This window comes from Saccopteryx bilineata, chromosome 1 (genome assembly GCF_036850765.1).
Source record: "Saccopteryx bilineata isolate mSacBil1 chromosome 1, mSacBil1_pri_phased_curated, whole genome shotgun sequence".
In the NCBI taxonomy this organism is placed as follows: Eukaryota; Metazoa; Chordata; class Mammalia; order Chiroptera; family Emballonuridae; genus Saccopteryx; species Saccopteryx bilineata.
In genome coordinates, this window is record NC_089490.1 from 402,652,448 (window position 1) to 402,665,167 (window position 12,720).

Below are 12,720 nucleotides of genomic sequence, written 5' to 3' on the forward strand. Positions count from 1 at the left end.
CTGTTAGAATGACTAAAAAGACCAACAATATCAAATACTGAAAATATGAAGGCCCTGGCCAGTTGGCTCAGTTATAGAGTATCAGCCCAGCATGTGGATGTCCTGGGTTTGATTCCCAGTTGGCACACAGGAGAAGCAACCATCTGCTTTCCCACCCTTCCCCCTTTCTCTCCTCTCCCCTCCCCTACCCTCCTTTCCCTTCCCCTCACCTCCCCTCCCTCTCTCCCTCTCCTCTCCCTCTCTCCCCCCTCCTTCCTGCAGCCAAGGCTTGATTGGAGCAAGTTGGCCCTGGGCACTGAGGGTGGCTCCAGGGTCTCCAACTCAGGCGTGAAGAGCTTGGTTGCTGAGCAATAGAGCAATGCCATGGGTGCACAGAGCATAGCCCTGTGGGGGGCCAGTGAATGGATCCTGGTCAGAGCCAATGCGGGAGTCTCTGCCTCCCTTCCACTCAATAAAAATAATAAATAGGTGTGGAGCTCTAGAACTCATGTATTATTGTCTAAAATGATAAATTTGGAAACACACAGCGCAAGTTTTCTTGTTCTTGAAGCATATTTCTGCCCTATGCCTCAGCAATTCTGGGTATTCGCCCAGGAGAAATTATGTTCACAAAAGTTTTACAAGGCTGTTGTCGCTCTATTTATAATGACAAAAGATGAAGAGCATCTAACAACAGGAAGATGGACAAGAAGACAGTATGTTAATGCAGTTGGATATCACTCAGCAATAAACAGGTGAACTATAGCGTGAGTCTCAAACCCATGTTACGTGGAGGTGCAGGACACGCGAGTACTCCTCGTGTGTGTATCTGGGGCCCTTGAACTGCCAGCCGGGGCTGCGGTGCTAGAGATCAGGAAATGTTTGCTTCTGAGGGGAAGATGGAGGGGTTGGATCCGAAGGGCACAGGGAACTTTCTGGATAACAGAAATCCACATGTTGTGCTGGTTACGTGAATATAAGCATTTGTCAAAATTCAATTCAATGCTTAAAAACTGCATTTCAATATAGGTGACTGTACCTTATTTTTTCTTAAAGATATGCAAAAGGAGAAAAAAGCAAAACATAACAAACATACCCGGGTGCAACCTGGCCATCGGGGACTCCATTCCTCTGTGGCGGAAGAGGCTGCATCCTGTGGGTTTGGGAGTTGGAGCTGAGCCCTCCTGGGTCCTTGCTCTCTGGAGTTGCACCTCTGTACAGTCAGCTGTCTGTCAATGTGGGGAGAGGGCTGTGCCTGTCAGTGCTGCCTGGGGGCAGGTAGGCAAGTCTTTTTAACCCAGCGAAGGCATTGGGAAACACCAAGCCACATCCTTCAAGACAGTCGTTAAGGCCCTGGCCAGTTGGCTCAGCGGTAGAGCGTCGGCCTAGCGTGCGGAGGACCCGGGTTCGATTCCCGGCCAGGGCACACAGGAGAAGTGCCCATTTGCTTCTCCACCCCTCTGCGGCGGCTTCCTCTCTGTCTCTCTCTTCCCCTCCCGCAGCCAAGGCTCCATTGGAGCAAAGATGGCCTGGGCGCTGGGGATGGCTCTGTGGCCTCTGCCCCAGGTGCTAGAGTGGCTCTGGTCGCAACATGGTGACGCCCAGGATGGGCAAAGCATCGCCCCCTGGTGGGCAGAGCCGTTTGCTGTCTTATTTCCCAGAGGGGTGCTTACAAGGGTTAGGAGGACAGCACTTAGGCTCTCCACTAAAACTCCAGCCAACCTCTTGTCACAAGAAGGAACAAAGGAAGCAGCAGTTTGTGACGGGGGTGGCATGGAGGTGGGAACAGACCTGTCCAGTTCCCTGCCCTTAGGTTTGGCCACACTACTGGCGGAGCCTGGTGGGTTCAAAGCACCAACCACTGAGTGATGCAGTCATCATACTGGGGGAGGGCTCTGGGCCTCTGCCCCTCCCTCACAAGGGAGGGGAGAGTGGTGCAGCTGACCCGTTTGGAGAGGCTCTCCATTTTGGGCTCCCTCGTTGGGTGCTCTTCCTTGTGTTTGCTGAGGAGTGCACAGCTGTCTGTCCTGGACGAGGCCTGTGGTGGTCCGGCTGCACCGGCCCGGCCCTGTAGTCCCATCTACATCGGGTGAGGCGTTTCACAGGGCCGTTGAGCCGCTCATCGCAAGCTAGACTTCTAAACTCGGTTTTCTCCATTTGTCTCCCGTGTCCCGTTCTCACTTGTTTCTGGATGGGTAGAGTTTCCCCTAAGCTCCTTCCCAAACAAGAGGAAAGAAAGGATGGACGTGGTGAGTGCCACGTCTAGGTTGTCTTTAAGACAGGGTGGAAATAAAACCAGCTATGTGCTGTTCGTGTGCAAGTCCTAAAAGCAACAAAGGCTGTAAACAAATGAGTAGAAAAATAGAGGAAAATGCAAATAAAACCATGACAAAATCCAGCAAAGTGGAACATATTATGAAGAGCGCTGTGTAAGGTTCAGAGACTGCATCGAACTGTAACCATAGCAGCTAAATGTTAAGTATTAGAAATGCAAGGAAAGGGACTTTTGTTTCCAACTGGAAGAATGATTTTATCAATTTAAACATCCTGCCAACAACATTCATAAAAGTTTTAGACTGGCTGTTGGGAGACAAGTGCTCCAAGGGCCGAGACCCCACCGAGAAAGGATACGCACTGACGTGGATCTGCTGTCCGAAGCCACTCTGCCTGGTGGCTCTTGCTGATTAAGTAACTCGAGGCCCCGCAGAAAGCACCAGCTCAGCTTTCAGCGGCCTCCCAGGGCTGGGGAGACAAACAGTGGAGTTAAGAGTGAAGAGGGAAGCCAACACTGAAGGGACAAGATCTTGGAGAAAAGAACCAGAGAGAAGGAGCCTGGCGTTCACTACTCGTCCTCTCAAGGCCTTTGTGACTGCTGAGCCATGCCAGAGAGACACCAAAAAGCCAAGCAGGAAACTGCAGCTGACAGCCGAGGAGAATCTTCAGCCAGCTCGGTGCTCGGGGGGTAGAAGTGGGAGGTTAGGGCCTTCCAAGGAGAAGGGACTGTGGTCAATATGTTAAAACAACTGAAGGGCCACACCCCAAGAGGAAGAGTATACCAGATAGGTTAGTCTTACCCACCAGAAGAAACAAATTCCTTAAAAAATTACACCATCCAAAGCCTCTACCATTCTTCATGTACAATGTGGGCACTTGATATAAGTTTCTTAGATGTGTCAGAAGACAAAGCGTGCCCAGTGATTGAACACTGGAGGAAAACCGTTCATCCAAATGTTGGAGATTTTTTACTTGAACACTTAACATGTTCAAGACAATAGATAACCAATTGGGAGATTTTCACCAAAAAACAGGAATCTATTATTTTTTTTTTTTTATTTTTTTTTTATTTATTTATTTTTACAGAGGCAGAGATAGGCAGGGACAGACAGACAGGAACGGAGAGAGATGAGAAGCATCAATCATCAGTTTCTCGTTGCGCGTTGCGACTTCTTAGTTGTTCATTGATTGCTTTCTCACATGTGCCTTGACCGCGGGCCTTCAGCAGACCGAGTAACCCCCTGCTGGAGCCAGCGACCTTGGGTCCAAGCTGGTGAGCTCTTTGCTCAAGCCATATGAGCCCGCGCTCAAGCTGGCCACCTCGGGGTCTCGAACCTGGGTCCTTCCGCATCCCAGTCCGACGCTCTATCCACTGCGCCACCACCTGGTCAGGCAGGAATCTATTATTTAAAAAAAAAAAAAAAAATTCAACTGGATATTCTAAAACTGAAACATAATAACTGGAATTAAAAACCCAATAAATGAATTGTAAAGCAGATTGAACAAAGCAGAAGATAAATTGATGAACTTATGATGGATCTCGAGAAAACATTCAGATAATTAGAGAGGAAGAAGACAAGGATGGAAAACACAGAGCACCTGAGACATACAGGATTCAGTGAAAATGTAACGTACATGTATTTGTAGTCCCAGAAAGGAAAGAAAGAGGAACCGGGGAGAAGAGACACCAACAAGAATTTCCCCAAACTAACCGAAAGACATGAAGCTGTGGACTCGGGAAACATGAATGCCAAGGAGGATAAACAAAGTGAACCACAGTAAGCAACATTGTGTCATAGCTCCCAAAACCCACAGAGAACATCAGAAGGCAGCTGAGAAAAGGACATTGCCTCCAATAGACATGTTACTTTTCAGTAGAAACAATGCAAGCCAGAAGACATGGAGTGATAACCTTACATGTTGAAAGAAAAAAAAAACAAACCACGCCAACCTAGAATTCTACACTCAGTGAGTTATCCTCCAAACTGAAAGCAAAATAAAAATATTTCCAGTAAAACAAAAACATTTCAACACCAGCAGAGCTGCAGTTAAGGGGTCTTCTAGGCAGAAGGAAATCTCCCACTGGGAAAACTGGAATCCACATGAAAAAGAATAGCAACTGATCCTTAACACCATACACAAAAGTTGACTCAAAAATAGGTTAATGATTTAAATGTAAAACAGGAACTGTGATAGTCCTTGAAGAAAACATAAAGGAAAGGTTTCATGACATTGATCTTAGCAATGGTTTCTTGGACTTGACACCCAAAAGCACAGGCAACAGGCCCTGGCCGGTTTGCTCAGTGGTAGAGCGTCGGCCTGGCGTGCAGGAGGCCCTGGGTTCGATTCCCGGCCAGGGCACATAGGAGGGGCGCCCATCTGCTTCTCTGCCCCTCCCCCTCTCCTTCCTCTCTGTCTCTCTCTTCCCCTCCCACAGCCGAGGCTCCATTGGAGCAGAGATGGCCCGGGTGCTGGGGATGGCTCCTTGGCCTCTGCCCCGGGCGCTGCAGTGGCTCTGGTCGCGGCAGGGCAATGCCCCGGAGGGGCAGAGCGTCGCCCCCTGGTGGGTGTGCCGGGTGGGTCCCGGTCGGGCGCATGCGGGAGTCTGACTGTCTCTCCCTATTTCCAGCTTCAGAAAAAAAATAAAATAAAATAAAATAAAATTTAAAAAAGCATAGGCAACAAAAATAAGAAATTTCTGCAGAGCAAAGGAAACAATCCCCGGAACAGAATTTTTTTTTTTTTTTAGAAATGGAGAAAAACATTTTCATAATAGCTAATATGCCTTCCTTTAGCATTAAGACATTTCTGTTGCCTGACCAGGTGGTGGCGCAGTGAATAGAGCATTGGCCTGGAATGCTGAGGACCCAGATTCAAAACCTCGAGATTGCCAGCTTGATTGCGGGCTCATCTGGCTTGAGCACAGGGTTATTGGCTTAAGTGTTGGATCACAGACATGATGCCATGGGGCTTTGATTCCATGACCACTTTGGGCTTGGAACCCAAAGGTCGCTGGTTTGAAGCCCAAGGTCACTCTCTTGAGCCCAAGGTCACTGTCTTGAGCAAGGGGTCACTGGCTTGGCTGGAGCCCCCTGGTCAGAAAGCAATGAACAATTAAGGTGCCACAATGAAGAATTGATGCTTAGCTCTCTCCCAGCCTGCTTGTCTGTCCTATCTGTTCATATCTCCCAGTAAAGATGTTATTTCACCATGCTAATCTTTAAATTTCGTCACTAAAAAAGTAATATCAATTTTTAACCTCTTGGAACATTCTGCACATTAGATGTTAGTTGCAAGAATGAATAATTGCTCAGAAAACCAGCAGTGCCTTAATTGTGATATGATTTGGTAGGCAATATTCTTGTTTTCCAGGAAAAGGATTTCATGAGCAGAATCACTGGACGCCTGTGCTTTCATCCGTCAAGAGCAGTTTCTGGGCAGCTTCTGAGCAATCATTTTTTAAAAATTGATTTGTTGTTCCACTTATTTATGTATTCATCAGTTGATTCTTTTATATGCCCTGATGGGGGATCGAACCCACAACCTTGGTGTATCTGGATGATGCTCTAACCAGCTAAGCAACCCGGCCAGAGCCGAGCAAACACTTTTTTAATAGGTTGATCACAGATCTGGGGTCTTTACTCCTTCCTCATAATGGCACTGCAAGACACAATCATATTAGCTCCTGCTTCTGCACATTTATGGATCTTGTCAGAACCTTCTCCACCATCTACCTCTATGTCCAAAGATGAGAACTGTGCCCTCTACCCGTGAACCTTTGGCATCATAGCTCCCATGAATTTCTGCCCCCCAAACCCAGGTTCCACTGTCATAACCCAAGGCCACATCTATCTGATTAGCTAATGGTGCCAAATACTCAACTGTGCTTCCTGGTTTGATGGCAACGGTACCCTTCATCCTATTCTCCTCCATGTCTTTAACAAAGCCCCTGGGTTCTCAGTAGCCTCAAGATGAAAGGTACACCGATGAGCTCCTGGTACAGCCATTGGCTTGACTCACTGCCCTGGCTGCCATGCCATCACGTGCATGTCAAAGAAAGGGTCCTGCCCTCTGTCCACCTCAGGTGGCCAAAGGCCATGTTGGGAAAAAAAATGCCCACCCTGTTACATCCAGGTGAAGATGATCAGTCCCAGAGTCCAGCATTTGGAGCCACTCGTCTCCTAAATTGGCTAGGTAGCTATTGAGAATGGACAGGCCAGCCTTGCAGCCAGACACCGCCATGCTTTCCCCTAAGACCATGTTATTTACCTCCGGAGTCCCCGGGCAAGAAGAAGGAGGCGCCCTGATTGGCTGTGAAGCATTGGCCCCGCCTCCTCCCCCGCAGGGTCTTCCTCCTCTGCACCGGAAGCAGCTGCCCTGTGAGGAGGAAGTCCCGCCTTCCTATAGGGGGAGGGGCTGGTGCTTGAAGGTCAAGGGGCGGGGCCTCTCTCTCTGGCCTTGACCTTGTGGGTCTCCCAGTTGTTCCCAAGTTCAGGTTGTTTCTTACTCTTTTTCCACCTTACTCCTGTGTTTCTTTTCTCCTTGCCTTCCCCTTTCTGCTTCTCCATTGTGCGTCTTACAACTCCAGCTCCTGTTATCCTTAAAAACCAAACCCAAGCCTCCTTATTCTTTTCTCCCTGAACTTTTCCTAAGGCGTCCGAGTTAGGGCGGAATCCTGGCTCTGCTGGGTCAGGCGAACCACGCATTTCAGACTGGACTCGGGGTGGGAAAGCCTGTACTATTTGAACACAAGAAGCTGCTGGCCTGGGAGGTGCAGATTCGGGTGACAGCCGGAGCGGGGTTCCCTAAGACCGGTGTTCTCTCTCCAGGGAGCCCACCTCTCAGCTCTGAGCATCTCTCTGCGGTTCCTGCGTGATATCGAAGGTGTCCGCGTGGATGAACGCCAAGTCCGAGAATGCATCAGGAGCCGACCTGGAATGTTCCATCCCGGCACTCTGTTCTCCGCGTTTGGAAAGAGAGCCTAGGCCTGGAATACCGGGCGAACAGGGGATCCTTTTTAGAAAAGTGGGCAGCCGAGGGCCCAAGATGTCCCAAAAGCAAATGGAGCCCGAGGACAGATGTAAGCCCTCCCTGCTGAAAAGGGTGGGCATCCACCCGTGATTCTATTAGATGTTATGACTAATCATGGTGAATACCGGCTGTCCTCAATTAGCCTCATTAGCACAAGCAGTCGGAGCACAGGATGGCCTAACTTTAATTACCACAAACAGCTGTTCATTTGTGGAGAGGGGTGCATTTCCATAAAGGTGACGCTTTCTGGAAATGAATCGTCACCTCCTGCATTGTTGGAAATTCAGGAAAAGGAGAGGGGAAACCATAAGGGAGCAGATAGAAAAATTAAGGTGATGAAAGTTACATAGCAATTTTTACTATTATTTTTCCACTATTTTATTTTCTTGGCTAAATTGGACTCAGCCTTTGTATGCTCTTTTTTTTTTTTCTTTCTGTGAGTGGGAGGCAAAATGACTGGCATTAGAGTTCAGCCAGAACATTAAAACCATTAGGGAGATGATGCCAAAGAGCCTCCAAAGCTGGGCTTTCTCCACCCACCCACCCCCACTCCGTCCCCTCCCAGGCTCAAGAGAGGGGCCAGCGTGCAATGATGCTGGGCCGATGATGCCTCCAGACTGGCCCAGGGCCCAGCCCGCCCTCCCGCAGCCTGTGGCCCAGCTCTCCCCCACCCCCAGGCCCCTGCCTACCTGTGATGTTGACAGGTCCCTGTCCCTGCCACACTGCGGCCCCAGATACTACCTTGGAGGCAAGGGGACAGAGCCCGGTCCCTCCCACTGCACCCTCAGCTACAGCCCGGGATGGGGCTCGCCGATGTGCCCAGTGTGCACAGCTGGGCAGGACAGCAGCCTGGGGCTCAGAGTGGGAAGATGGCAGGCAAGGGTCACCTTTGACAGCTCTCTGTACCCTCCCTTCTCAGTTTGTGCTGGGCTGCAGCTGCCCCTGTGGATTTCAGCCCAGAGCCCTCGGACACCAGCGGTGTCCGTCTCCCACCAGGCGTGCTGTGGGCCACTCCAGGACCTGCCCTCCAGCCCCGCTCCCTGCCTGACTCCCTCCCAGCACATTCCCGACACCCAAATTCTCTCACCTTGGGCGTGGTCTTGCCCATAGCTGGGGGTGGGGGACTGGTGGGGTAGGCCCACCTTGACCCGCATGTCTAGTCACATTCAATGGGCTTTTGCTGCATGCCAAGCCCTGGGGACCCCATGGTCCCGGCCTCCCTGGAGCTTACACTCTGCAGGGGGCGATGGCCCTTAAACACAGGAAAGTCAAAGTAAAAACATGGCATGCTTTGTCCTCAGCCCAGAATCACAGATTTGGAAATATTTGCAGCATGACTTAGATCCAGTGCAGTTGGATTCTGTAAGGACCCACTCAGTGATTGCACAGGTGCACACACAAGGGGTCACATCCAGAAGATCAAAGGTCCCCTGAAGCCCCTCACCCCAGCCCCTTCTAGCTGACACCTTCCTAAAGGAGAGCCAGCTGTAGGACAGGTGCCTGGGGCCAGTCCCCTGCTTCCCCGGAGGGCCACCTGCAGCCAGCACCTGCCGTCTGCCTCCCGCTTACTCGGGTCTCTGAGTCTCCCCTCGTGGTTGCATGTGGCCTGAGTTTGTTGCCTTCCCTGCTCTGCAGTGTTTCTTGACCAAACAACCCCAGTTTATTTTTCTTATCTGCTATTGATGGGTTCTTGTGCTGCAGAGACAAAGATGGCCTGCTAAATTCCGGCCATATATTTACCTGGCCAGTGAGTGCGCTGGATGGACATGACGCTTCCCCTGGGAGGTCCACCCTAACTTGGGAGCCCCAAGTCCTGGCCCTGGTTCCCCACCCTCACCTTGGCTGGGTGGGTTTTCACACCAGCCCCCTGGCCCCTCTTCCTGCCCTTCTGGTCTTGGTCCCCCAGGGCGGCGCTCCGAGGGTCTCCTGGGCAGACTAGCTCTCCTTTTATATCCATCCTGCAAGGTGACATTTTAGAGCCCAGACATGATTTTATGGAGCGTGTGTCAACGTGCAAGACAGGAGTATTATCTCCTGCCACTGTGCCTGCCGGGGACACCGAGTCCCAGAACGACTTGCTAGTTCTCTCTACATTCTCAAATCCTGAACATCGGGGGCTGTTTGCTCTGAAGACAAAAGCCTGACAGCGAAGCGTGTGGTGACTGCAAGGAGCAGCAGCCAGAGGATGTGCCTCCCCGGGGGCTCTGCCCACGTGGCAGGGTGGAGGGAGAGGCCGGGGGCTGCTGACACCCTCACTGCACAGGGAGCCCCAGAGGAGTCCTGGGTAGGCAGTGCCCACTGAGAAACCCTGGTCCTTATAGTACAGAGGAGCAGGAAACAGCTGCCCAGCCCAGTGGGCCTTCCCACGGGGGACAAGGGGCTGACTTTTCCTCAGAAGGCTCCCCTGCTTCAGCCCTGGGGTCCCACAAACAGCCTCCTGGGGACAGAAGCCAAGGCTCTGGCTAATCTCAGGGGTCTGAGAGGCCCTGGGTCGGAGGAGTATAGGGAGGGTTGGAGCTGGGTAGGGGCGCCTGGGGCACCAGAAAGGATAAGGCCCTGGTGTGTGTGTGTATGTGTGTGTGTGTGTGTGTACGTGCGCGCATGAGTGTCACCCAGGGACGGGGAGGAAGCCTGAGCACAGCTCCACTGAGTGTGTCCAGCTGCAGGATGGCCAGGGGAGGTGAGGGGACAGCATGTCCCACCCCCTCTCCTAGAGCAAGCCCCAGAACCAGCCCGACTGAGAGCCCAAAGTGGGTCTCCTGGGTCCTTGGCCTGGGTGGGACCAGCAGCTGCGACATCAGGGACATGTGATGTGGGTTCCAGTTCAGAGCAGGCGGAGGACGCTGCCCCGACTACAGTTATGTCCAGGGGCAGTGCCCCTGGGGATGCACCTCCCCAGTGATGGGTCCAGGCCTTCGCTTCCATGTCGGGGTCTCTAGGCCTCTGTCTGGGGCTGGTCGGTTCCCCAGGGATGTCTCCCAGATGTCCCCTGTTTGTTGTTGAGACCTTGTGTCCACAGCTGGTTCTACTGTGTGACACTTGGGCTGTTCCCAGGTTGAGCTGTTCCACACAGGTGCTGCTGAAACGTACCTGCACCTCCCGGGGCCACCGGGCTAAATGCCCACACGGGTGCCCCCACAGCGGAACGGCAAGGTGGGCACGGGCGGACGTCCGTGTTGACGTGAGGATTCTGTCCCAAGTCAGTCGAGTCATCTCACATTCTACCCGACAGCGAGCGAGGCCACACTGGCCTGTCTCCCACCCTTCCTGCGGGGTCCTCACGTTCCTGCGTGGTTTTGCAGACTGAATTGGACTTTGGTGGGTGTCAAGTTGGTCTATGATCGGCGGCCCGGCAGCTGCCAGGACTCTCTCCCGAGCGTTCTGCCGTCTGTGCCCCCTGCCCCGGACACCTCTGCTACGGCTTTTGTCTGCTCTCGCCGTTTGGTGGGAGCCTTCCTGTGTTCTCAGTACAACTCCTTAGATAGCTGCGTGCGTGGCACACACCTCCCCACTACACAGTTTGCCTTTTCACTCCGTCTGTGATGCTTTTTGACGAGGCCGAGGCTTCATTTTACCGTGAGCGACTTTGTTAGTGCATGTCTGCCGGGGTGTGCTGTGCCGCCCGTGGTCAGGTTCACACTGCCGGCTCTGCCCGGGCAGGCGTCGCCTCCCACGCTCAGGGTGACGGTCCCTCTGCACGGTGATGTCACTCGTTACCTCCTTTTATCCGTGTTGCCAACGGGAAGCTGGTGTCAGTCCTGCACAAGTTTCCTCTTCTCTCGGGAAGCTTTTGGAGTTTTCTCCTGTTCTTAGTGTCCCGAAGTTCCGTGTGCAGGTGTGGATGCAGGAGGCGATTTCCTGCTGGCTCGCGGCCTTTTTCACTCCACAACCCATGTGTTTGTTCTGTTCTTCGGAATTCTGCTAGTATGGGGTAATTCTGGGAATGTAGAAGGGTGCAGCCTCTTTGGGGAAAAGGTCAGCCATTCCTCAAATGGTTAAACATGGAGTTACCATATGACCCTGCAGTCCTATCCTAGGGATGGACCCAAGAAGGATGGAACGTAAGCACACACAAGAACTTGGACGGGAATGTTCATACAAGCATTATTCACAATAGACAAAAAAGTAGAAACAGCCCAAATGTCCTAATGAGCTTGACCAGGTGGTGGCACAGTGGATAGAATGTCGACCTGGGGTGCTAAGGACCCAGGTTTGAAACCCCAAAGTCACTGGTTTGAGCATGGGCTTGCCAGCTTGAGCACAGGGTTGCTGGATTGAAGCCCAAGGTCACTGGCTTGAGCCCAATGTTGCCAGCTTGAGCCAAGGGGTCGCTCGCTCTGCTGGAGCCCCCCAGTCAAGGCACTTACGAGAAAGTAATCAATGAACAACTAAGGTGCCACAACTATGAATTGATGCTTCTCATTTCTCTCCCTCCCTGTCTATTCCTCGCTCTTTCTTTGTCAAAACTGTCCAAATGAATGGATAATGCAAATGGAGTATTAATTGGCCACAGAAAAAAATAAAGTAAATGATTAAAAAAAAAAACATTAAAAAATGGGCAAAGGACTTGAACAGACACCTCTCCTGAGATGACAGATGCATGACCAATAAACACAGGAAAGACCCACAGCAGCAGTAATCACTCAGGGAACGAAAAGCAAACCTGCATGGGGTTCCGTATCGTACCCAGTGGGATGGCTACCCTAAAAAAAGTGAACGAGAAAGAAGATAACGGGTTAGCGAGGACGCAGGGCACCTGGAACCTTGTGCACTGTCGGTGGGAACGCAGAACAATGCCCCCCTCTGGAAGGCAGCTTGGCAGTTCCTCAAACACTGAAGAGCATCAGCATATGATCCAGCAAGCCCACGTCTGGGGACAGACCCGAAAGAACTGAAAACAGGGTTTTAGAGAAATACCTGTGAGAGGGGAGAAACCAGAAGAATGCAGGAGAGGGGGGCGGGCAATGTCTGTGATCTCACACTCAAGCCAGTGACCTGGGGTTTCCCATTGAGGGAGGAAGGGCTGACTGAGCAAGTTTGAAAAGTAACAAACCACAGCTGGAGCTGCTTCGATCAGTTTCCTGCAATAAACTTGCAGCACCACAAGGAGAAGGGGGTATGTGAACAGTCGAGGACAGACAGTCCAAACCTCCTCCCTTCCCCCCTGGCCTCCTGGAGACAGGAAAGTCATGTAGGTCCACAGACAAAAGAAGTTGCATCAGGCACTTGTCACGTGAACACTAAAGCTGTAAGGGGATACTACACCCAGAAAAACGAACTTTGGGGAGCTCGTGCTTTGGTGCTACCAGCCCCGTGTCCTCCGCCGGCCACTAATAAATTCCTCCTCCTTCATTAAGTTGTCTGGACATCTGAGCTCCGTCCGCTGTCATCCCTGCTACCCTTGCACACGTGTTGATAGCTGCATTACTCACTATG

The 12,720-nt window shown here is 51.7% G+C and overlaps 1 pseudogene; it reads right to left on the minus strand.

Annotated features, from left to right (window-relative positions):
- Positions 1 to 5,827: 5,827 nt before the first annotated feature.
- On the minus strand, positions 5,828 to 6,495 carry LOC136319733 (ribulose-phosphate 3-epimerase-like; annotated as a pseudogene).
- Positions 6,496 to 12,720: the final 6,225 nt, after the last annotated feature.